The sequence below is a fragment of the Bos javanicus genome, chromosome 2 (assembly GCF_032452875.1).
Source record: "Bos javanicus breed banteng chromosome 2, ARS-OSU_banteng_1.0, whole genome shotgun sequence".
Taxonomy (NCBI): domain Eukaryota; kingdom Metazoa; phylum Chordata; class Mammalia; order Artiodactyla; family Bovidae; genus Bos; species Bos javanicus.
Genome location: NC_083869.1, coordinates 61,809,244 through 61,833,626, shown reverse-complemented (window position 1 = coordinate 61,833,626; position 24,383 = coordinate 61,809,244). Strand labels below are relative to the sequence as shown.

Below are 24,383 nucleotides of genomic sequence, written 5' to 3'. Positions count from 1 at the left end.
TGAACTCTAGAGCCAGACTGCTTACTTCACATTCTTCTCTGCAGCTCACTAGTTGTGTACCCTTGGGCAAGTTACTTAATCTACCTCTATCTCCATTTTCTCAATTCTGAAATAAGGATACTTAATACTATTTGCCTCACAGGAAATGCTTCAGTTCAGTTTAGTTAAGATCAGTTGCTCAGTCATGTCCGACTCTTTGCGACCCCATGAATTGCAGCACGCCAGGCCTCCCTGTCCATCACCAGCTCCCGGAGTTCACTCAAACTCATGTCCATCGAGTCGGTGATGCCATCCAGCCATCTTATCCTCTGTCATCCCCTTTTCCTTCTGCCCCCAATCCCTCCCAGCATCAGAGTCTTTTCCAATGAGTCAACTCTTCGCATGAGGTGGCCAAAGTACTGGAGTTTCAGCTTTAGCATCATTCCTTCTAAAGAAATCCCAGGGCTGATCTCCTTTAGAATGGACTGGTTGGATCTCCTTGCAGTCCAAGGGACTCTCAAGAGTCTTCTCCAACACCACAGTTCAAAAGCATTAATTCTTTGGCGCTCAGCTTTGTTCACAGTCCAACTCTTGCATCCATACATGACCACTGGAAAAACCATAGCCTTGACTAGACGAACCTTTGTTGGCAAAATAATGTCTCTGCTTTTCAATATGCTGTCTAGGTTGGTCATAACTTTCCTTCCAAGGAGTAAATGTCTTTTAATTTCATGGCTGCATCACCATCTACAGTGATTTTGGAGCCCAAAAAAATAAAGTCTGACACTGTTTCCACTGTTTCCCCATCTATTTGCCATGAAGTGATGGGACCAGATGCCATGATCTTAGTTTTCTGAATGTTGAGCTTAGAACCTACCTATCACATAGTAAAGTGTTAGCTTTTGGTCCTTTTGTTGTTTTTGTTCAAGAATGAAAAGAATCTGTTCCTCAGCTGATGAAGTTGATTCTAACTGTTAATTGTTAACAGCTCTTTTACTCAATAGGGTATTTCAGATGAGTCATTTTAAGATATAGCAATTAAATTATCCTTATTATCCTTACCCTTTTCCATTCAAGTTTGTATTCCACCATTTGATTCTGGATTAATTCTGTGTTTGTTAATGAGTTAAGTGAGCTGAATGTTATATAGGATCATAAAGCATTTTCTAAAGTGTTACTTTGCATACATGATGCTGTCTGTGATGCTGCCTTGGCAAAGAATTATCTTTTGTTTGTCGTTAGTGATTAGATGACTGCATCATCGTTGGTTACCTTCTGCCCCTCAGAAGTCTATTTGGTGTAATTTGGGTCTTCTGCACTGCAGCCAGATTCTTTACCGCCTGAGCCACCAGGGAAGCCCCAATTATCAGCTAAGAAGGGAGTGATCAGCACTGGGAAAGTTAGTTCATATAACCTAATGGAGAGAAAACTTTGGGGCATTGGGGAGGGGTGTGGTTATTAATTACATTATGCATCCCATACCTACTCTAGGAATAAGAATCAATTTCCCTTTACAGCTCTGTGGTTCTCCCAGAGTTGTAGAAAGGAGCATGAGAAGAAAGAAATTAAGTAATTCTCAGAGACTGTTGTATAATAAAGCTTTTTGCCAGCATTGCCAGAGGCCTTGTTGCTCTTACATGATATCAGATGTGTATTTTCATTATTCTAAGTCCCCTGGCTTTTGATTCCACTTTATTTTCTCATTTTCAGAACTTTTTTTTATAAATTTATTTAAACACCTGTGGTGTGCTGTGCTTAGTTGCTCAGTTCTGTCCAACTCTTTGGGACCCCATGGACTGTAGCCTGCCAGGCCCCTCTGTCCATGGGATTCTCCAGGCAAGAATACTGGAGTGGGTTTCCATGCCCTCCTCCAGGGGATCTTCCGAACCCAGGGATCAAACCCAGGTCTCCTGCATTGCAGGTGAATTCTTTGCTGTTAAAACTATTTTTGACATATATGTCCTTTGAGAAAACTCATTTAGGCAATGACTTTATCAAAAACTACCTCTCTACCCCTCAAAAAAAGTCTGTGTATACTTTATTAGCATTCTTTGATTCATTTCTTTTGAGCCCAAAGATGACTATACATTGTTCTTTAAAACATATTCATACTACCAGAATTTCTAGAATCAGTATGTATTTTTAAGTTAATCAGTAGTATAAAATGTTTTTTGGAAATTGTTTCTCGAATATAGATAAATTACACTTCATCAAATTTAAAAGTTTTGTATTTCAAAGGACAGCACTAAGAATGGAAAAGAAAAAACCTAGAAAGGGAGAAAATATTTGGAGTATTTATCTGGTAAGGGATTTATATACAGAAAATACATAAAAAATTCTCTTAACAACTCAGTAGTTAAAGACACATAATTTTAAAATAGGTAAATGATCTGAATGAATAGAGGTTTCCAAAGAAGATACGCATACAGACAATAAGTAAATGGGAAAATACTCAACATCATTAGCCATCAATTGAAATATAAATCAAAAACACAGAGAAGTACCACTTCATACTCACTAGGATGATTGTAATTGAAAAGACAACAATAAATACTATCAGGGATATAGAAAATGGGAGCCCTCACACACTCCTGGTGGGCATTTAAATTGTACATCCACACAGTTACTGTTTTACCCAACAATTTGACTCTTAGGTATATAATCAAGAAAAGTGAAAACATATGTCCACACAAAAATTCATGATGAATGTTCATAGCATATTCATAGTAGCTAAAAGAAATAACTCAGATGTCCATCACCTGGACACCTGGAAAATTAGTTCATAAAACCAAATGGATAGAAAACTTTGGGGCACCGGGGAGGGGTGTAGTTATTAATTACATTATGCAGTTAGGCAATTACTTTATCAAAAACTACATCTTGCAGAATAGGGAAATCTATAGAAACAGTAGATTAGGGATTGTCCAGGGGTAGGTGGTGGATGGAGAGATTAGGAGATGAAAACTAAATAGTACAGGTTTTCCTTATGGGACAACTTTTACATTCTGAAATTGATTGTGGTTATAATTACACAACTCTGTGAATATACTAAAAGTTATTGAATTGTATATTTAAATAGGCAAATTATATGATATGTGAATTATATCTATTACCAAACTAAAGCTGTTACCAAATATAAACGTCAAGGACTTCCAGATAACTGAAGACAGTGATGGTCTTCTAGCTACTGCTTCCAAGTTTTTCTTCAAAAAATAGAACAGTAAAAAGAAAAATTTAAAGACATAGCATAATTTGAGAGAATTTAAAACTTCAAAGTAACTTGAAACAAACCAACAGAAATTCACCAAATTCTACATGTGATCTCTCACACTCTTACTCCATTCCTGCCTGCCATAAAACTGTGGCAAGCAAAGGCTAAAAAAAAAGTGGGGGTGGGGTGGCTCAGCTGGTAAAGAACCTGCCTGCCATTGCAGGAGACACAAGAGACTCAGGTTCAATCCCTGGGTCAGGAAGATCCCCTGGAGAAGGGAATGGCAACCTGCTTCAGTATTCTTGCCTGGAAAATTGCCATGAACAGAGGAGCCAGGCGAGCTATAGATCATGGAGTCAAAGGGTCAGACACGACAGAGCACACACACATACAGTCATAAAAAAGACTGAAATTCTGTCATTTGCAACAGCATAGATGGACCTAGTGAGTATTATGCTTTGTTACATAAGTCTGACAGGGAAAGATAAAGAATCTCTTATCAGTTGTTTGGAATCTAAAAGATAAAGCAAACCAGATGTATGTAACAAACCAGACTCACAGATGTAGAAACAAATGGTTGTAACCATTGGGGAGAGGAAAGGGGGGTGATAATGGGACAAGAGATTGAGAGATATAAACTACTATATATAAAATAAATAAGCAACAAAGATACACTGTACAATACAGGAAAATGTAGCCATTAATAACTTTAAATGGAGTATAATCTATTAAAATATTGAATCAATAGTTGTACACCTGAAAATAATATAATATTGTAAATCAGCTATACTTCAATTGAAAAAAAGGAGGCATCAAAACAGCGGGAAGCTAAGCTTGAACACTCAGCCAGAAGGACTAAGTTTACCTTGAAAAATTCTAGAAGAAAAAAAAAATCTAGATTGGAACAGGAATTCTAGGGAAGGGACTTAAAAACACATGCAGTTCGAAGTGGCAGCCTTCAAAATACATAGCTTCTAGAGGAGACAAAAAGGCACATAATAAAGAGAGAAGTACCCTTCAGCAGGTGAAGGGAGGATAAAGCAAAGGGAGAGAATTCATAATGCAGCAAGACAGAGAACCACAAAATTGTGGATTCATAACCAACTTCTCCCCTCAGAATAAAACAACTGGCTGAAGTATCTGGACTTTGCAATATTGACAGAAGAGGGCACCATTAAAATAGGACTCTGTAAAACATCCCGATAAAGTAGTGTGCAAATGAAAAATTCATAGCAATAAGCAGATTTATCTGTAAAGATGAAAATAAGTGAGGTAAATTTCTAGCTCAAAACAAATCTAGGAAAACAACAACAAAGTAAACCTAAACAGAGTACAAGGAAGGAAATAATAAAGATAGAAAGTAGGAAGTAATGTAGAGAATAGAAAACCAGTAGACCTAATTAATCTATACTATGTTTTTTTAAAATGATCAAATTAGACAAATCACTAGCTACCTTGATCATGTAAAGGAAGAAAGCGCAAATATGCAAAGTAAGATAACAAGGTTGAAAATGGTTATTGAAAACAATTTTTTATTTTAAAAAGTCACAAGATAGGGAATTCCCCAACAGTCCAGTGGTTAGGACTCCACTCTTTGACTGCCGAGGGCCCTGGTTCAGTCTCTAGTCGGACATCTAAGAAGAGACCATACGACTGCTAAAAGAAAACATGGGTTTTTTTCTTTAACCTTAGTTTAGGAAAAGACTTTCTCACTGTGACTCTTAAAGACACCCTTGCATATGCACAAGTTTATTCATTTGGGGAATGTTTGTAATTGCAAAATATTGAAAATAACCTAAATGCTCATACAGGAGAATGACTGCATAAATTATGGTACAGCCACACAGTGAAGGATTATGCAGTTATCAGGAAATGAGGAAAGTCTGCACTGTTAAGGTGCAATTAAGAGAAAAGAGTAAATTACAAATAGTATCTGTAGCAGGCTACTCTTCATGTAAAAAGGGAGATATATCAATATATACATGTATCTGCTTATTCCTGCAAAATAATGCAAGAATGATAAACCAGAAACTAATAAAATTGCTTTCCTATAGGTAAGGGGGTCAAAATGGAGTAGAAAGATCAGCAATAGTAGAAACAAGACACTGGGGAGGAAGGGGAACAACATTTTTTTGTGTAGTTCTGACTCTTAGAACTCTTAATTTTTCACATATCCTCCAAAATAAGTAAAAGTCATTCTGGATGTGTGTTTGGTAGGTGGTGATTCTGAAATGGAATATAAGCACTAACAAGTGAACCTCACTGTATTACGAATGAATAACAAAATCACTAACCTGAGTGGGGAAGAAAGGAACTAAGTAACTTTGGAAAACAGGGTTTTGATTATATACTAGAGGGCCAAAGACTGAAAGAACAAATGTTGTATTCTGTGTGATAAAAGTGTTTCTCACAGAAGTATTGTTTAGGAATTCTCAAACTGTTTCTGAGTTTGAACAAATAAGTGAATATATTGTGTCAACAGATAATGAATGTACAGTTTTTCTATGTTGGATAAGGAAGCTACAGATAAGGAAATAAGCAATTATGAACTCTGTTTTCTTTGGAGTTAGAGATATCCATAGGAACCCATGATTTTTCATATATATGCAGATGCAGAATTCAGAAATAAATATAGACATGTGAATATGTATGTTAGTACACATATGTACATGTCTTGGTTCTGTCCTGAGAGAGGCAAAAAGCAGTGAGATCCTAGTAACAGGAAACATGTTAGTGCCTAGATCTTCTCTAAATAGCTTTCTCCAGAAAAAGGAACAGTGGTTCCTGGGAGAAACGGTTGAGTCTGAGGCTGGGGTAGGGAAAATAACAAGATAAGGCTGGAACATCATATGGTACCAGAAAATCATTTAAAAATGAGACTATTGGATTTTAACCCACAACAAAATACATTTCTCATACATAAAAATAAATAGATAAATTGGGAGAAGGGACAGTACTTTCTTACAGGGGAATTCCAGAGAAATTAAAATAACCAGTAGGCAAACAGCACTGTAGTAATTATTGCATGCAAGAACTTTCAATGGATGCTAAAATTAGAGAAATTATAATGAGAAACAAGATATTTCAAAGTCATAAAATACCTCCCCACAAGATGCTTATTAATTACAAAGGAGAAAATAGTAACTTTAGGAAAAACATGGCAGACACCACTTTAACCAAGTAATCAAAGTAAAAATCATCAGTTATTAAGATTTATCAACATCATGTATACCCTCATTATGATGCACTGAGGGTAGTTGTACTTCTGTGATGTTGTTGCCAAAAATGTGTGAGCTCAGTCTAGTCTAATCATGAGAAAATACAAGGTAAGCCTAAATTGACAGTCATTCTAGAGAATAACTGACCAATGCTCTTGAAAAGAATAAAGGTGATGAAAGACAAAGACTGATGTGAGGAACCTTCATGGGCTGGAGGAGAGTAAGCAGACTGACAGTGCAGCATGAGATCCCAGATTGCATCCTCCATCAGGAAGAAGACATTGGTGGGAAACTGAAGAATTCTTTGGCTTAAGGAATTAAAGTAAGATCTGTACATTAGTTAACAGTTCTTGCCCTGCTGAGCTTCTTACCATGCACCAAATTCACTCCTCCTCTGCCTTTGGCTCTCACTCATATTGTTGCTTCTCCCCCAAATACTTTTCTCTTGCTTCGTTATCTGGCAGATTCCTTCAAAAGATAGCTTAAATGTCACTTCCTCCACAAAACATTCTCTGCCTCTCCAGAACTAGTCTTCAAGGCCCACTTGAATGCTTCTTCCCCTGTCCTAGCATTTACCACACTGATACAATAATGTTTGTATCTTTCTCTAGACCATCTGTGGTGTAAAGAATAAATTAGAAAGGGGCAAGACCATTTTAATAGGGCTTCCCAGGTGGTACAAGTGGTAAAGAATCTGCCTGCCAACGCAGGAGATGCAAGAGATGCAGGTTTGATCTCCAGGTTGAGAAGATCCCTTAGAGGAGGAAATGGCAACCTACTCCAGTACTCCTGCCTGAAAAATTCCATAGACAGAAGAGCCTGGTGGATTGTTGTCCCATGGGGTCACAAAGAGGTAGACACAACTGAGCGACTGAACATGTTAAGACTGTTTAAAAGGTTAGAGACCAGTAAGAAGCCTCATGGGGAAATCCAAGCAGGAAATAACGTTTGCCTATATTAGGATATTGCCTGTGAAGGTAGAATTCAAAGATACTTAGAAAGTTTGGAAGATCCTTGAGGGCAGTTTGTCCTGTTTGCCACTAGATTCATAGTAGGGAAATTCTCACAAATCCTGCCTTATAAGCATGACTCCCAATTCCTGCCCATGGAATATTTCACTTTATTCTTAACTGTCTTGAGGCCTTATTTCTGTAATTATCTTTGGAGGTCTATGAGGCTGGCACTTTGGGTATTCCACTGGTTATGAAAGGTTGACTCTGTTCTTCTAACTTGGGAATATCTCAGTTCCTCCTTACCATTCTTGAATCTTCTGTGACATGTTAAGTAAAGAGGATAACTGAGTTTATATATTTGTTTACTTGCTTGTTTGCTTTTGGTGAGTGGTAGCCAAGAATAGAGATGTGGGTTCGATCTCTAAGTTGGGAAGATCCCTGGAGGAGGGAATGGCAACCCACTGCAGTTTTCTTGCCTGGAGAATCCCATGGATGGAGGAGCCTGGTAGCCTTCAGGCCATAGGGTCGCAAAGAGCTGAACACGACTGAAGCGACTGAGCATCCAGCCAAGAGTAGATGAGAAACTAATGGTTTTTTTCTGCCTCTAGACCAGTTTCCCATGGTAGATACCTTTATGGTTCTTTCATAACATTCTTTCAGTTACCCAGTTTTTAAGTATTTGGATTATCCTTGACTTAGCCCTCTCTTTGATGAATCATTCATGATTAGCCAAATTTTGCTTTGAGGTGTCTCTCCACTATCTTTGTTTTACCCCAACCATGGTCATCTTATATGTAGATTATTCTAAGAATCTCCTAGTTTACATTCTTAACTTCTCTGCCTTACTATCTTTAACTTAGATTTGCAAGAATTATGTTGATGCTAATCTTTGATATTGAATTATCTCAGTAGATTGAATTTCCCCCTGAATTGAAAGTATTAAAGGAGATAATAGTTGAGTGCTTTATAAGTATATATCCCCTAGCTCTTGTTGTATTTCTTCCTTTTAAAAATCTTTTCATTTAAACTATAATGTTTGATTTTAAAGGTCTTTCATAATTGAGCCAATATTTGTTTATCCTTAATTTCTACAGAGAGAGGAAACAGTGTACCAAGTGTACCAATTAAGAGTAAAGGCTGTAGAATATAAAGTCAGCCTCACAACTTGGGTCTAACATTACACAGGAGAAATCACTTGATCCATTTATATCTCTGTCTTTTCAACTTTAAAATTGGGGGTATGGGGCAATGTTTCTTTAACGGTTTTTGTCATGAGGAATACCTAATATTTGCAAACCACTTCTTGGCATACTACAGGATATCACATTTTATGTTACTGGTAGAAAATAAAAGTATATTAATATTCATCTTAGGTGATCAGTTCTGAAGCATTTAATATATGTTATATATTTTTAATGTTAACTGCACATGTATTCGGAGAAGGCGATGGCACCCCACTCTAGTACTCTTGCCTGGAGAATCCCATGGACAGAGGAGCCTGGTAGGCTACAGTCCATGGGGTCGCCAAGAGTCGGAAACGACTAAGCGACTTCACTTTCAATTTTCACTTTCATGCAATGGAGAAGGAAATGGCAACCCACTCCAGTGTTCTTGCCTGGAGAATCCCAGGGACAAAGGAGCCTGTTGGGCTGCAGTCTGTGGGGTCGCACAGAGTCAGATATGACTGACGCGACTTAGCAGCAGCAGCAGCACATGTATTATGGAGAAGGCATTGGCACCCCACTCCAGCACTCTTGCCTGGAAAATCCCATGGATGGAGGAGCCTGGTGGGCCGCAGTCCTTGGGGTCGCTAAGAGTCTGACAAGACTCAGCAACTTCACTTTCACTTTTCACTTTCCTGCATTGGAGAAGGAAATGGCAACCCACTCCAGTGTTATTGCCTGGAGAATCCCAGGGACAGGGGAGCCTTGTGGGCTGCCATCTATGGGGTCGCACAGAGTCAGACACAACTGAAGCGACTTAGCAGCAGCAGCAGCAGCACATGTATTAACAGACAGGAAACATTTAAATCATGAAATACTTTCACTTGGGGAAAATCTCAGGTGCAGTGAGTGTTAAAAATGCTTGCATGACTTCTAAATATAGGTAATAAGATCACGAGACTCATTACTACTGTGGAGAAAGCAGTCCAGGAGTGAACTTCATGCTTTATGAAATGAAAGGAGTCCATTCCATGAGGGACACAATCCCTTTATGTTTATATTATCCACCTTTACAATTAATCAGATCCAGTAAGAGCTCACAAGGCAACAGGTTAGATAAGGTTAATGTTTGGCTACTTCCAAGTAACATGTGATAGAAACTTGCTGTAGTATCTAATTAGCTGTTTTACACTAAGACTACTATCCTAATGAATAAAAAAATGCTAGAGAAAAGGAGGACTGCTGGAAAAGGTTGTACAGAGAAGTTTAAAGATGGTGTTGTGAATGTCCAGATAGCCTTCTGGCTTTACCAGTTTAAACATTTCACCTCACTCGCTCATATTTTTATCACACTCCCATAATTTAACATTGATAATATTATTAGCTAATATACCAGCCACATTCATGCTGCCCCAGTTATTAGTTAATATCCTTTATAACTTTTTGAAAAATCCTGAAACCACTCAGAAATCCTCAAACCACTTTATATTTGTTACATCTCTCTGGTCTTTTATAATTTTGCCCATTTTTCCTTTTATAATATTGATATCTGAAGACTTCAAGCTAGCTGTCTTGTAGAATGGTTCACAGTCTACATTTATTTGTTTTATCATGACAGATTCCATTTAAATATTTTCAGATGAGTACTACGTGAGTGTTGTTTTTTTTTTTTTTTTTTTTTGTCCCCAATTATATTAGCCTGTCCTATTATTGGTGATGTTAAAGTTGCTCACTTGAGTAAGGTAGAGTCTGCTGGTTTAACTTTTACTCTTTGAAATTAAAAGTTAACGGTATCTTATGATAAACATATTCATCTAAGACTAAAAAAAGTTAACAGTAATCAAAGACTATCTTGGTTCAATAACGATCTTTCATCTGATAGGTTTTTGTCATTTATTCCTAGTCTTTGCTGGAATCAGCTATTACATTGGAGATTGCAAAATACTGATTTGCCACTTCTAAGAAAATGTTAAATTTCTTAAAAAGTTGGCTCCCATAAGGTGTCTCCTGTTATGGTAGTCATTATTCTTTTTATTCAAAATGTCTTAGGCAATATATGGGAGATTTAGGTTCAAATATTATTTTCACCTTTAAAGGTCAAGCACTTAAAAGTCACCTCTTAAGAGCTCAGGCACCAAAAAATTAAGAAAGTTTATCAGCAGTGTCAGTAATTAGATTTAGAAAATTAAATTTCTGTTATTAGTCCCATAGTTGCCCCAGTTCCTTTAATTCGGTTGGGAATTTAGTTTTTACGTTATAACTATAGTTAAACACTGTTAATAGAGTCAGTATGCTTATGCTTTTGCAGAGGAAGTTGTTGAGCGTTCAGAAATGTACAGAATGAAACTTGAGATGCAAGCAAAAAATTAAATCTTACTAATTCATATTCCTTTTTTTTTTAAGATGTATTTATTTATTGGCTATGGTTGGTCTTCATTGCTGTGTCCAGGCTTTTTGTAGTTGAGGCGAGCAGGGGCTGCTCTTCGTTGCGGTGCATGGACTTGTTGCGGTGGCTTCTCGTTCTGGGCACAGGCCACAGTAGTGTGGCACGTGAACTTCGTTGCCCTAGGACATGTGGGATCTTCCTGGACCAGCATGACTGAACCAGTGTCCCTCATGTTGCAAGACGGATTCTTAACTCCTGGACCACCAGGGAACCCCCTAACTCATATTGTTTTTATTGAGGATTTATTCTTTGAAAGTTTCCTTTGTTACCTGATCTTGGTACCATGTTTTAAGCACAGTTCCAAGGTATTATAAGAAACCTTTTTTAACCTGTTTCACTATTATTTGTATTGAACATTTATAGGGTACAACAAAGCTAATTTGTGTAATTAATGATATAGTATCCAAAGAAAATATTGAAGATTTTGTGTCTTACTAGCACGTTATAGGTTGCTCTTAAATTAGGAGTTCACTATTGATAGAATTCACTATTGACAGCTAAGTTCTTTCAGAGTTAGAGGGAGACCTCTACCTGACAGTAATGAAACTACATTTTAAAATATTCTTTATTATGATTTTTCATTAATTCAGAGTTACTTGAATTTATAAGACCTTACAGTTTCCAAGGGCTTCTCTGGTGGCTCAGTGGTAAAGAACCCACTTGCCAGTGCAGGAGACGCAGGTTTGATCCCTGTATCTACAAGATATCCTCAAGAAGAAAATGGCAACCCACTCCAGTATTCTTGCCTGGGGAATTCCACGGACAGAGAAACCTGGTGGGCCACAGTCCATGGGGTCGCAAAAAAAGTCAGATACAGCCTAGCGACTAACAACAACAATTTCCAAAGCTCAAAGATAAATAGAATCATTTGAAATAGCATCCATATATACAAGTGGTTTTATCCTGACCTTTCTGACTAGTAGAAATATTCAGTTTAATTTTGCTACAGTGAAGTTGGGTTCCTTCGTTATTCTGCATTTCAGTTTGTTTTCCTGTTTCATAACAAGGGCTTTTTTTAGGATTTTTAAGGAATGTTGCCTTGAATTTATATCTCTCAAAAGTAACAAAGTTTTATCTGAGAAAATATCACTTGTACGTTTTAATGAAAGCAGTAGCCATTTGGGGAAAAGCTAGAGACTTGGATATATGTGTTTTGGTACCCAGACTGGTACTTCGCTTTTACCTCTTACATGCAGATGAGTAGCAAAAAGTATATGACATGGTAAAGGATTGTACACTGAGGAAATAGGTATTTTGGGAAACTTTAAGTAAATTAATGCAAAACATCTCAGACAACAATCACTGTCTTAACACCTTTGAATAGTCAGGAAAGGTTTTGTGGATTTATATATATTACAAACTTAAATCTATATATGTAAGTCTGAAATATAGCCTGTTGAAAGCAATAACATAGTTACAGTGCCTTTCATTTTGCCATTTCCTAAGCTGGTATACGGCTTCCCAGGTCTCTCACTAGTAAAGAATCCACCTGCCAAGCTGGAGACTCAGATTCGTTCCCTGGGTTGGGAAGATCCCCGGAGAAGGAAATGGCAACCCACTCCAGTATTCTTGCCTGAGAAATCCCATCGACAGAGGAGCCAGACAGGCTACAATCCATGGGGTTGCAGAAAAGTTGGACATAATTGAACATGTAAGCAGCAGCAGCAGCAAGCTTGTATACAGAGCACTGCTGATACGTTAAACTCTGTAAGACTTAACCATTTTAGTGGCAGAGAAAAGTATTTTTGGTTAGTGGTATACGTTTTTTTCTTCAAATAGTACAGGTAATAAATGTCTGGTAGGATCCTTGCAGTACCCCCGTATGTTTATGGAAAGTATTTTGTTTTTCTTAGTTCTTAAACGATGTTTTCAGTTCATTCTTTAAGTCTACCACTTGAGCTAATATAGACAACAGACATCTGACACAAGGCAGAATTGTCTTCTGATCGCAGTTCTATTGCTGTCTCCATCTGTTGGTGTGAAGAAGTAATGTTCTTGCCAGAAGAAGCCAGCTCGTTTAAATTTTAGCAGAAACAAGAAATAAGGAATTATGCTCTTAATGCATTTTGTTTCTTTGTGACAGTTAAATCAGTTGAAGATGAGAAACCATCATGGGATGTCAGCTTTTGTAGGCAGATTGTCTTTGAGTTTTTTTTAAAGGCTTTTTGTTAGTGACATTAGAAGTGTTAAAGAGCATTATGAAAAACCTGATGTATTAACTGCCTAGATTTCATACATTTTGTTCTTAAGGGAATTCTGGAAAATATAATAATCTCAACTTTTCTCATCAGCGTGCAACAAAAATTTAATAGCGAGAAATCTCAAAAAATCCTGATAGTCTTAGCGCATTCACAGTTTCATAGACTTTTGCATCATTGCTTCTGAATTGCTAATGAAGAGCTCAGTATAGCTTCCGATCCATTTCAGATATTCTGGGTGGTGACTGGCTAGAGTGTTACTGACATCACAACATACAGCTGTTGACTTTCTATTGTCTGAGTCCTCTGCAAGTGCTGTAGACCGCTCCCGCAGCACTCTCCCAATGCCTGACTAATCAGCCGGCTGTGTGTGCACTGAGCTCTGTAGAGGAGCAATGCAGAGCATCAGTTTACAGATGATACTATGGCAAGTACATCTTCATTCACTCTGTGTGATGAAGCAAATACCAATGCGATGAAGGTATGTGACTCTTAATTCATTTAATAATGTGTACAAAAGGTAAATCAGATGAATGAAGAGTTATTCGTCTTCACTTAGTACCCTAATTTTGCTAGGGGCTTATGATAAAATCCAACACAAGAGCTTGTTTTTAAAATGGTTTTTATTTCTTTTTGTAAAGATATGTTTGTTAAGGTTGGTAGAATGAGGAGTAGGATTCATTTGCTTCTCAGTAATAGTAGAAGTTTTTTCTCCCCTAACCCCCAAATTTGTGGTACTCTTTGTACCTTGTTGATAGAATGGTTTACCTGAGTGCTCATTGATATTTGTGTGTAACAGAATAGTTTGTCAGTCAGGAAGATGTCTTCTCCTTCAGGTTCATCTCAAAATAGACCTGCTGAGTGGCTTTTTCATTTAAAATTTTTCATTGTGTAACCAGTACAGTGTGGATGAGACTTTGGAAATTATAAAACAAAGAACCTTAACTTTCAAACCCGATGTAAATTTTTGTATTCCTTTTTGGGAGAAGAGGTAGAATAGTTTTTAAAGTGCTTATAACAGGAAAACATAGATTTGTCATTGCTCTGATTAGCGTAATCAATTATCACATTGCAAAAGAGAACAAATGCTAACCAAGCTGTAATTTTTGAGAACTGATTTCTAATCATACCAATTAAAAACTTTGACATTTATCTTGATATATTATGATTCTTCAAAACTGAAATCCCACCATATGGGCAATACTGAATAACTGAAATATGTCCATTAGTATATAATTGACTTGTTTGGAAGATTTTTGAGTTTTGCTTGCTTGTTTCCTGGATTTAGCCAAAATGTTAACAGTTTTTGGAATTGCTGTATTGTTTCCACCCCCCCCCCATAAGAATCAATTATTTTGATCTTGAGAAATAACTCATCTTTTTTTAGAGGAGACAGGAGAAAACTCACTAAATGGCCTTTTTTCGTTGCTGAATATCATTATTCCTTTTTCTTTTGTTTCTTTCTGATTCCCAATTGTGTAAGTAATTAGAATTGTGAAAGTATTAATAGCTGTTATTAAAATTAGGGAGTTTTATTAGGTACATTATTTCAATCTAATGCCAGGAGAATTTCAATCACCATTTCTTTTTTATGCTCAGATTTTAAATTTTATGTTGAACAACAAAAGAAAAAAAATGAAAATTAACAGCTCATACTCTGAGTTCTTACCTACAACTGCTTTTATCCATCTTTGTTGCATTCTGCTTTTCCCTTTTTAATTGTCTTTACCCCTTTTCATTTATTGTGTTCTTTAGGTTTCCTTTTGTCTCTCTGCTCCCTGCCCGCCGTGTGTGAGTGTGTGTGTGTGTGTGTGTGAGTGACTTTCTGAGTGTGTGTGTGTGTGCGCGCGCATGTGAGTGACTTTCTGAGTGTTTGGCTCTTCTCTGTCTCTCTCCTTTCCCTCTGTCTCCCTCCACTGGCCTGTTAGTCTTTCTCACTTTGTCTCAGTCTGTCTCCCTCTCTGTGCATTTCTACCTGGTGTCTCAGAGTCCCTCTCTGTGTGTCTGTCAGTCTTTCCTTTCCTTTCTGCTCACCTGAGGCACCCTGTCTCTGGTGCCTCCGTCTCTCTGTGAGTGTCTCTCTCCCTGCCCCCACTGTCTCTCCCTTTTCCTCTGTTTGCCTCTGTCCCTCCCTCTCCCTCTCTGTTACTGTTGTCTACTTTTCTGCCTTTGTGCCTGGCGTGCCGTCCTCTGGGCCCCTTGCTCCAGCTTTCTGGCTGTCCCCCGCCCCTTCTCTTACTCTTCCGTGCCTGACTTTCTTCCTGCCTCTCTGTCCCTGTTTGCGTCTCCCGTGTCCTTGACACTGTCCTGTTAGTCTTTCTGCCTCCATTTCTCTCTCCCTCTTAGCGTTTTGCTTCCTTCTCTACTCTATCTCCCGGTCTTTCTCCTTCCTGTCCAACCTTCACTCATACACATACACTCTCCAAATTTTCATTGTCCAGGTTTTCAATTTTCATTGGAACCAAATCTGCACTTGACTTTAAATGTTCTTTGGTCATTTAATAGCAGTGACTGGCGACACTTTATGTTAAACTCTGCACTTAATAAAAAAGAAACTATTGAGTAATAGTTAAATATATTTTAAATAAATAAGTTTTACCCTTCAATTTCTTTAATTTTTAAAAATTGATGTTTCAGGCCTTATAAGTGGATTGAAATGATCACATATTGAAATTGTCATCTAAAATATTTTGTCTTCCAAAGATACACATTTTAGACTGTTAAAGGGAATTCTTTTTCTCTCAAATGATTTTTCTATTTTCCTATTTTTCTTAGAAAGCACCTTTAAAATTTTCACATTTCAAGATAACTTAACACAATACCTACTTCATAATTGTGTTCCAAGTCATATTTTTTAATATACCATTCTGTATTTTTCCAAATGTCGTACAGTGGATGTACAATGGGATTTTTAGCTTTTTATTTTGAAATAATTGTAGTCACAGAAAATTGCAAAATACTAGAGAAGTCTCATGTGTTTAAAGATTTTTAACATTTAAAAATTTTTTTTCAAGATTTTGTGCCTTATATCTTCGTATTTAAAATGGTCTGAGGAACAGAAATTCACTTAACATTTACATGTGTACATAGTAACAAACCTAGCAACTGTCATCATACTGTTTTTATTTTGCTTTGTAAAACAGATTAAGATAGCAAGTTGATTAAGGCATAGTTGTCTTAATGGCACTGTGGTTTTGTGATAACTCATAGAGCTATCAGGGAAGATGCTTAAATTTTCGGCTAACAAGTTATATGTGTTTAAGACAAAGTAAGATGTATAAGATAAAAATGTTTTCAGAGCTGAGTTAAATGTCATCTTCATGTATAACTCTCCCTTCTGTGAAATCATGTAACATTTCTCTTGGTGCCTCTGCTGATTGTCATAGTTCTCTTCTCTGCGATATAATTAGATTCTTGGTCATGTGGGACATGGGGTAGGAGTGAAATAGAACCCCCCAAAAAATCATCATCTCTGAAAATCTTCTTGTCACACCTCCCTAGCTGAGGAACCCCCATTCTAATTGATAGATGTCTTTAATAGAGTTAATAGTTGTTTTTTTTCTCAATCAAGTTCTTCTAAGCCCTAGACTTCCTCAGATGTACTTTAGTAACTAGATAAATGGTTGAAGCCCAGTTAATATCTTTCTTTTTTTTTTTCTTTTTTTATTTTCCAGTTAATATCTTTCAACCCAGCCCCACCTTCTCACTTGAAATTTACGGGTTTGTGTACAATCTGCGTGTATATATGTATACATGTGCATGTGTGGATATATGTGTGTATTTCTCCCAAGCCTATACTTGAATGTTAATTAACAATCTTGTTTTATATTTCATATAAAACACACATACAAAACATTGTATAACATGCATATATAAAATATAAAACAAGAGATGCCAACTAGGATTTATGTATGTGCTTCTAAATAACCTAAAACCACATGGAAAACGTCCATGAACCTACTCATGTCTGAGTGCTGCATCCCTGCAGAGTTTAATAAGCTTCTCAAGCCGGATCCGTTTATGGTCTAAAAATAATTAAGAGTTACTGCTTTATCGTGTCTGTAAATCATTATTCAATCTACTATGCTGGTTTGACATCTTCTCTCTTTTCTGTTATTTTCAAATACTTAGAAGGGTATATGGTTTCTATCTTCCGCAGAAGGCACTTCCACAGAAATCACGTGCCTTTTCTATTTTTTTTTTTCAAGTAGTTTGAACATATGCAGTGCTGATTACCAAGCATATCTAATGTCACGCCGTAATACAGGATCACTAGAGAGAGACAGTAGAACATTTTATCATCTCAGTATTTTCAAAGTGCTAGCTAAACCACAACTTCTTTTAACAGGTAGGAAATCAATGATATCAGAAATTGTAGACTGAATGCCCCATTGAATTTCAGTGACAATTGTAAAGAAAGCAACAGAAACTTATAAACTATTAATAACTACTAAAACAATTTGATGTAGTGGGTATAGTTCAAGGAATAATGAAAGAAAGTCATTAATAAATCCAATCTGAAACGTATTAGACTGGATTTATTCATTTTGTGCACAGCCATAGGAAATTGAACTAATTAAATTGGACAGAACCTTAGGCACTTTAAACAGAAGCTATATCTGCTCATTCTACAAATGTAGGGGATAGTGTGAATTTCTGGAGACCAGGAGGTTCTCAGTGGTGTTCACACATGCCTAGCAGCAGCATCTTCAAGCTATAATAGTATTTGCACTTTGTTGTGCACATCCTTTTATAGAGTATGACTGTAGATGGTGGCCATTGAAAGACAACACCTGTTCTACCTCAAGCTGTTTTTAAGCTATTTTTACTGACCATGAAATGCTCTTTGACTGAAAAGAAATAAAACATGTTTGAGCCTTTTTTCCCCTGAACATAATCCCTAGGTGCTTTCTTGAAAGAGGGTTGTGATCCTTTGTTGGAAAGAATGTAGTTGGCAGTTCAAGAAGTGAAGGGTGGCACATTAATAGTTATAAAACAGAATGTCTGCCAATTGTAACCTAAATTAAAATCTTGTAAAGGAAACACTTTTTGTCATGAGGAGGAAATGGGTCATGTTAAACCTACTGATTCAAATGCTAGAGAAAATGAAGTTTCACATGTTGATGAAATACATAAGCCATCAAAGAACCTTTGGATAGATTAGATAAATGTGCCAGTAGCTCAGCGTGAATTTTGCTGAGACTCTTTGATGACAGAGCTTAATACCTTTAAGGCCTTCAAAGAACTTCCATTGTGATCCAGTGATAAGAATGAAATGCTAGCCATGGATAAAAAGTACATTAGAGATAAATTCATTTAGTTATATTAGTAGTACAGCGGGGGGAAAAATCAAGTGAAAGAGTTCTGAAGGAGTAAAGGGATACCACATTAGAGTCTAGCTTAAATACCATAAAGACTGAAGGCTTCTGATAGCATGGCCTAGCATGCCATATAAAGATATGCCTTTTCATTGATGGCATTAAGAATGGATGAATAAACTGGGATTATGTTCACAATATTCACTTTTATTCATGAACGGTAAACTACAGGTATTATCATGCTGTGAACCTAGCACAAACCATATTAGTAAGAATGTAATGAATGAGACTAGACTATGCAAAAGGTTGATAACTGCAATGGCTCATGACACTGAGTAACCCAGCATGAGACCAAGCTTCGCAGGTTAAGGCATGGTCCTCTGTAAGTCTACCCTCACTTCTAATCAGCCAGCTACAGATTTGAAGGTTCCCTTTACCCCCTCAGGTTTTAAAAATTCACTAAAATGACTTCTAGAACTCAGGAAAGTGCCTAACTTCCATTACAGCTTTATTGTAACAGATACAAAAGATTTGGGAGGGGCCCAAATGCAAAGCTTCCCTCGTCATCTCTGTGGAATGAGCTAGGATGTGTTACCCTTCTGGTACAGGTATGTGACTGAATACTACAGTTTGGGGAAGCTCACCCAAGCTTCAGTTTTTAGTAGTGTTTCATGACATCAGCATGATTGACTGAATCATTGTCCCATCAATTGAGTTCAGTCTCTCACCTTCCCTTTCCCTTCCCAGAGGTCATGCTGATATTGCATTGGCTCAGAGCCCCAACTTTATAATCCTGTTAATCATTCAGGTGTGGCCAGTCCACATCTTGAGTCATCTTCTTCACATCAGTTCTGTAGGGCCTCCACCATGAGTTACCTCAGTAACATAAACAATCAGTACCCTGTATTCCTATCACTTCCAAGAATTTAAATTTATTTTTTGGTCTTGCCATGTGGCTTTTGGGATCTTAGTTCCTTGACCGGGGATTGAACTCAGGCCATGGCAGTGAAAGCACCAAGTCCTTACCACTGAACTGCTGGGGAATTCCCCCGAATTCCAAGATTTTAGATGCTACCTCCCAGGAACTAGAGACAAAGGCCAGCCAAATTCTTTACTACACAATATTTTATTCTCTTAAATATTGATAGTGTCTTTGGTGTTCTGTATTAGGGTAATAATTTACTTTTCTGGCTGTCATTATTCCAAGAGATAAGTCAAGGTTGAATAAACAGATGTTTTTCCGTTTAAATAGTTCCCTTTAGCAGGTTCCATTGCTTAAAAGCATCTCTCAGTAGATAATATACTATGTAAAGAATGAATTAAAATCAATTCAAACTCAGTATGGAACAAAAAATCTATACTCTCTCTTCTTACATGCCCATTATCGTAATTTCTCCTCTCACATCCTTCTTATCTGTGCTCAAGTTTCCAAGAATCTAAACCTTCAAATGTTCTTTATTTCCCAAAACATGATCAAATGATAAGACCAGTCTTTTTTCTTCCATGTGGTCTTTAAAGGGGATCTTACTATGTGCCAAGAGATCTTATTATAACCTGGTATGTTTGTGTCAGTCCTGCATTTAACACATACGTAGGGAGCATCTCTCATGAGCTCATGAACAGCCCTTTCATGCTCTTTGAGTTTTTGTCCTTCTCTGGCCCACTGCCACTTTTGCTAGTGCTTGCTATGAATTTGCTAATATTCCTGCCTAAAGTTCTGTCTCCTAGAGCTTCTGATAAAGTTAGTCTTCAGGGCACCATATTCTCTAGAATCTTCTGTACTGGCCATGATCCCTTATATACCTTGAACTGTTTGTCTTCCCCTTTTTCTCTCCTGCGTTGGTTCTCTAATGGGAAACACATTCTTTAGCCTCTGCATCAGCTCAAACTAGGAACCCCACTACATAGAAATATAGAAAGACTTCTTTTAGTACTCTAGCATTCCTAGCCTCCAGCTTTTTGCCTTTTGATTGGCATTGTTAGGCTTCTTAAGCAATGTACCATATAATGTTATAATGGTAGATCTGGAAATGGCTGTTCGATAACACCTGAGTCATTTCATTTACTCCCATTGCAATGACTTCAGTTAAACAATCTCAGAAACCTGTAGTCTTGATATCTATAGACTTCCTCTCAGAAGGACTATGCCTAGACAGTTCTGGATGTTGGAGTCAGCTGTAATGAGCCTCCCGCTAGAGACTCACTCCAATATTTATCCTCACCCATCATTCTTCGAAGAGTCCAAAGCTATCCCAACTTCCTCATTTTTAGCACATAATGTCCTAGGTTTGAAATAGAGAAAAGTGTTTATTAGATATGAATTCCCTCGGCTTCTTGTCACATTATCTTCATTTTTCTGAGAATGGTAAGTACTTGTAAGGCTTGTCCTTTGATTTGTTCTTCTGACCCCAATTCTTCATTTCTTTCTACTTCAGATTTTCCTTCTCATTCTCATCCTTTTTTCCTTTTCAAGACTCCAATTTCCCTCCGTCCTTTCTCTGCTTTCTATCCTGACAGCCTTCCCCTAGCTTTGCATCTCATGCTAACCTTGTTACCAGATCCAGCAGACTCTTTGTTTCTCCACCTTCCTGCCCATCTCCTAAGGATTTGGTGTTCCCCGGGAATCCTTTCCTAAGTCCACTTCTTTTCTTACTCAGTGCCTTCTCAGCAACTGCATCTAGGTTGATAATTCAGAACTTCTGTCTGTTCAGCACTTCAACCCAGTCAACAGTAGCAGCCTTTCCTTCTCTGCTTAACACCTGATGGTACAACTCCTGATTAGATTTCTCCCCCTGAATGTCCTGAAGGCACCTTGAACATACTGTATACAAAACTGAAGTGAGATTGTTCTACACCAAATCCTCTTTTCCCCCCTCTTATGTTTCCTCCATCCTAAAGGAGATCAGTCCTGAGTGTTCATTGTAGGACTGATTTTGAAGCTGAAACTCAATACTTTGGTCACCTGATGCAAAGAGCTGACTCACTTGAAAAGACCCTGATACTGGGAAAGATTGAGGGCAGGAAGAGAAGGGGACGACAGAGGATGAGATGGTTGGATGGCATCACTGACTCAATGGATATGGGTTTGGGTGGACTCCGGGAGTTGGTGATGGACTGGGAGGCCTTGCGTGCTGCGGTTCATGGGGTGGCAGAGTCAGACACGACTGAGTGACTGAACTGAACTGATGTTTCCTCTCTTAGTGGGTAGCAAGCGTTACCTGCACAGTCATGTGTATCCTGTCATAACTATCACATTCCTAACCTGTATCTGTCGGAGAAGGCAATGGCACCCCACTCCAGTACTCTTGCCTGGCAAATCCCATGGATGGAGGAACTTGGTAGGCTGCAGTCCATGGGGTCACGAAGAGTTGGACACGACTGAGCGACTTCACTTTCACCTTTCTCTTTCATGCATTGGAAAAGGAAATGGCAACCCACTCCAGTGTTCTTGCCTGGAGAATCCCAGGGATGGCGGAGCCTGGCGGGCTGCTGTCTATGGGGTCACACAGAGTTGGACATGACTGAAGTGACTTAGCAGCAGCAGCAGCAACCTGTATCTGTATCAACCTCTGTATCTAGTTGGTCTCCCCAGTTAATTACTTTCTGTTCTATTAGCATCCTTGTTTCTAGAGACAGTATATATAGGCAGTGGCTAACAGCAAGGGCTCTGAAGCCAGACTACCTGAATTCAAATTCTGACTCTGCCACTTAGTAGTCATGCAACCTTGAGTAAACTGCCTGGTCTTTCTCTGCCTCCGCTTCCTCACTTGTAAAATGGAGACATTCAGAACTCCTTAGGGTTGTTAGGTGGATTAAATGAATTAATAAAATGTCAGAACCAAAAAAAAAAAAAAAGCATTATAACAAAATGTTCAGTACTTACTACTCAGAATTAGCAAATTGTTAACCTTTTGTTGTTTGCTACAGATCTTTTTCTTTAAAAAATAAAATAATAAAGACATGCTAAAAATTCCTGTGCTTCTCACCAGAAACTTCCAGAGAGAATTACTAACACGAAATAGATGTGTATCCTTCCAATTCATGATTGTGTCATTTTAAAATTTTTCCATAAGTTGCATTGTATTAAAACAATTCAGTGAGTATTTTTGTAGTCTCCTCATGTACATATATGAGTCTCTTCGGTGTATAGATCCAGAAGTGTAAATGTTGGGCATAGGATAGGACAAATGTAAACTTCATATGTTATCACAGATTACTAACATAAACTCATAGTATTTGAGAGTTTTCATTCCCCGTGCCCTTGCCAACTCTAGCTATCGTCACATTTCTTGTCTTTAGCCTCAGTTCATATACTCTGTTCCCATTAAATGAACTTCTTTTTCCTTTGGCATCTTTGTATGCAGAATGCAGCAGATTCATGTAACACCTTACCTCCCCATTAAGTTTTTTAATAAAAGTAATTTGTCTCAGAATCTGATGGTTGTTTAGTCACAAAGTTGTGTCCTATTCTTTTGCGACCTCATGGACTATAAGACTCCACTAATCTGTTATTCCCTCTCATTCTTTAATTTACCAAACCTTTTTACTTTTCTTTTTTTTAATTATTTTCTCTTTTTTAAAGTTTTTTTCTTTTTATCTTTTTTCCTCTTTTTAATATCATCTTAAAATATTTTATGTGTTTATTGATAAATGTCATTATTAACCTCCTCGTTTGGGTTTAGCAAACTCTTTGCATCAAGGTAGTTCTTTCTCTTCTGTTCATTTTTAATAATATAGCTAATACTTGCTGCAGCTTCCTGAGGTCACTCCATACCTTTTGTTGGATGACAGCAACTGTTTATAAATCACATAGGCAGTTAGCATTTTGAAATGTTGCTGCTTGTATTCTTTTTCAAGTAAATGACAAGTGATTGACTCTGAGACTGTATATTTCCACTATTTCTAAATATAGCATAAACCATGGATAGTTGTGGGCTTTTTTTTTTTTTTTTTTGGCTTTTCCAAGTAGAGGCCTTTGGCCAATGGTTTGTGTCTGTCTTTAACCTTAGGAGAAGTTGTATGTTGATCTTGTGCATTTGGCTTATTTAATAAATGTGCCTGCCCGATTACATTTCTTCTCTAAGGGAAAAAATACAGCATTGTGTCTATCTAATAAAGTGACATTGCAGTGCCAAATTCTATTCAGATAACTTAAATAATGTAACTCCTCCCCCCCCCCAATATTTATGTGAAAAAAAAAATTTTTTTTAACCTGTGTGGCCACATTTCTTTCCCACAACAAAATTATAATTATTTGGGGGATGGGGGTGAGCCATGGGCTTGTGGGATCTTAGTTCCCTGACTGAGGATTTACCCAGGCCCCCCGCAGGGGAAGTGCAGAATCCTAAACACTGAATCATCAGGGGATTCCCTTAAATAACTTTTTGATGTTTTATCTAGAAAAAACTGGTTTTCAGTGTGTGAAATTAGAATATTTATTTTTCTGATTATGTAACTTTTCAGTTCTTTGTGCTATATAAACACATAGGCTTCTCTGGTAGCTCAGACAATAAAGAATCTGCTTGCAGAGCAGAAGACTCGGCTTGATCCCTGAGTCAGGAAGATCCCCTGGAGAAGGGACTGGCTACCCACTCCAGTATACTTGCCTGGAGAATTCCATGGACAAGAGAGTCTGGTGGACCACAGTCTGTGTGTTAGCCAAGAGTCAGCCATGACTGAGCACTTAACATACTCATAGAACCACATACATTAGGCTCTACGCAGAATAAGGTGATCCTTTGAATTAGCAGTGGTTAATTTTTATTGCTGAAAATTCTGTCTGAAATCTTCACTGGAGAAATTGTTCATTCATGGACTGCATATGCTTTCAAAATGTTGATCCTAATTCTGCCCTGCTTTGTTACCCTGAGAAAGGTAGCTAACTATGCATATTTATC

At 37.6% G+C, this 24,383-nt stretch overlaps 1 protein-coding gene across 17 annotated transcripts in view; it reads left to right on the top strand.

The window, feature by feature from the left end:
* Window positions 1-24,383, top strand: part of R3HDM1 (R3H domain containing 1) — a 162,946-nt gene that overhangs the window by 38,223 nt on the left and 100,340 nt on the right. Inside the window, exon 1 of one of the 17 annotated variants that reach the window (XM_061439185.1) lies at window positions 13,108-13,649. The exons of 14 other annotated variants lie outside the window; for them this stretch is intronic. The gene's annotated coding sequence lies outside the window, so the exon portion shown is untranslated. Of the gene's footprint in view, window positions 1-13,107; window positions 13,650-24,383 lie in introns of those variants that run through there. 2 more of the 17 variants (XM_061439147.1, XM_061439290.1) reach the window with 2 other exon arrangements.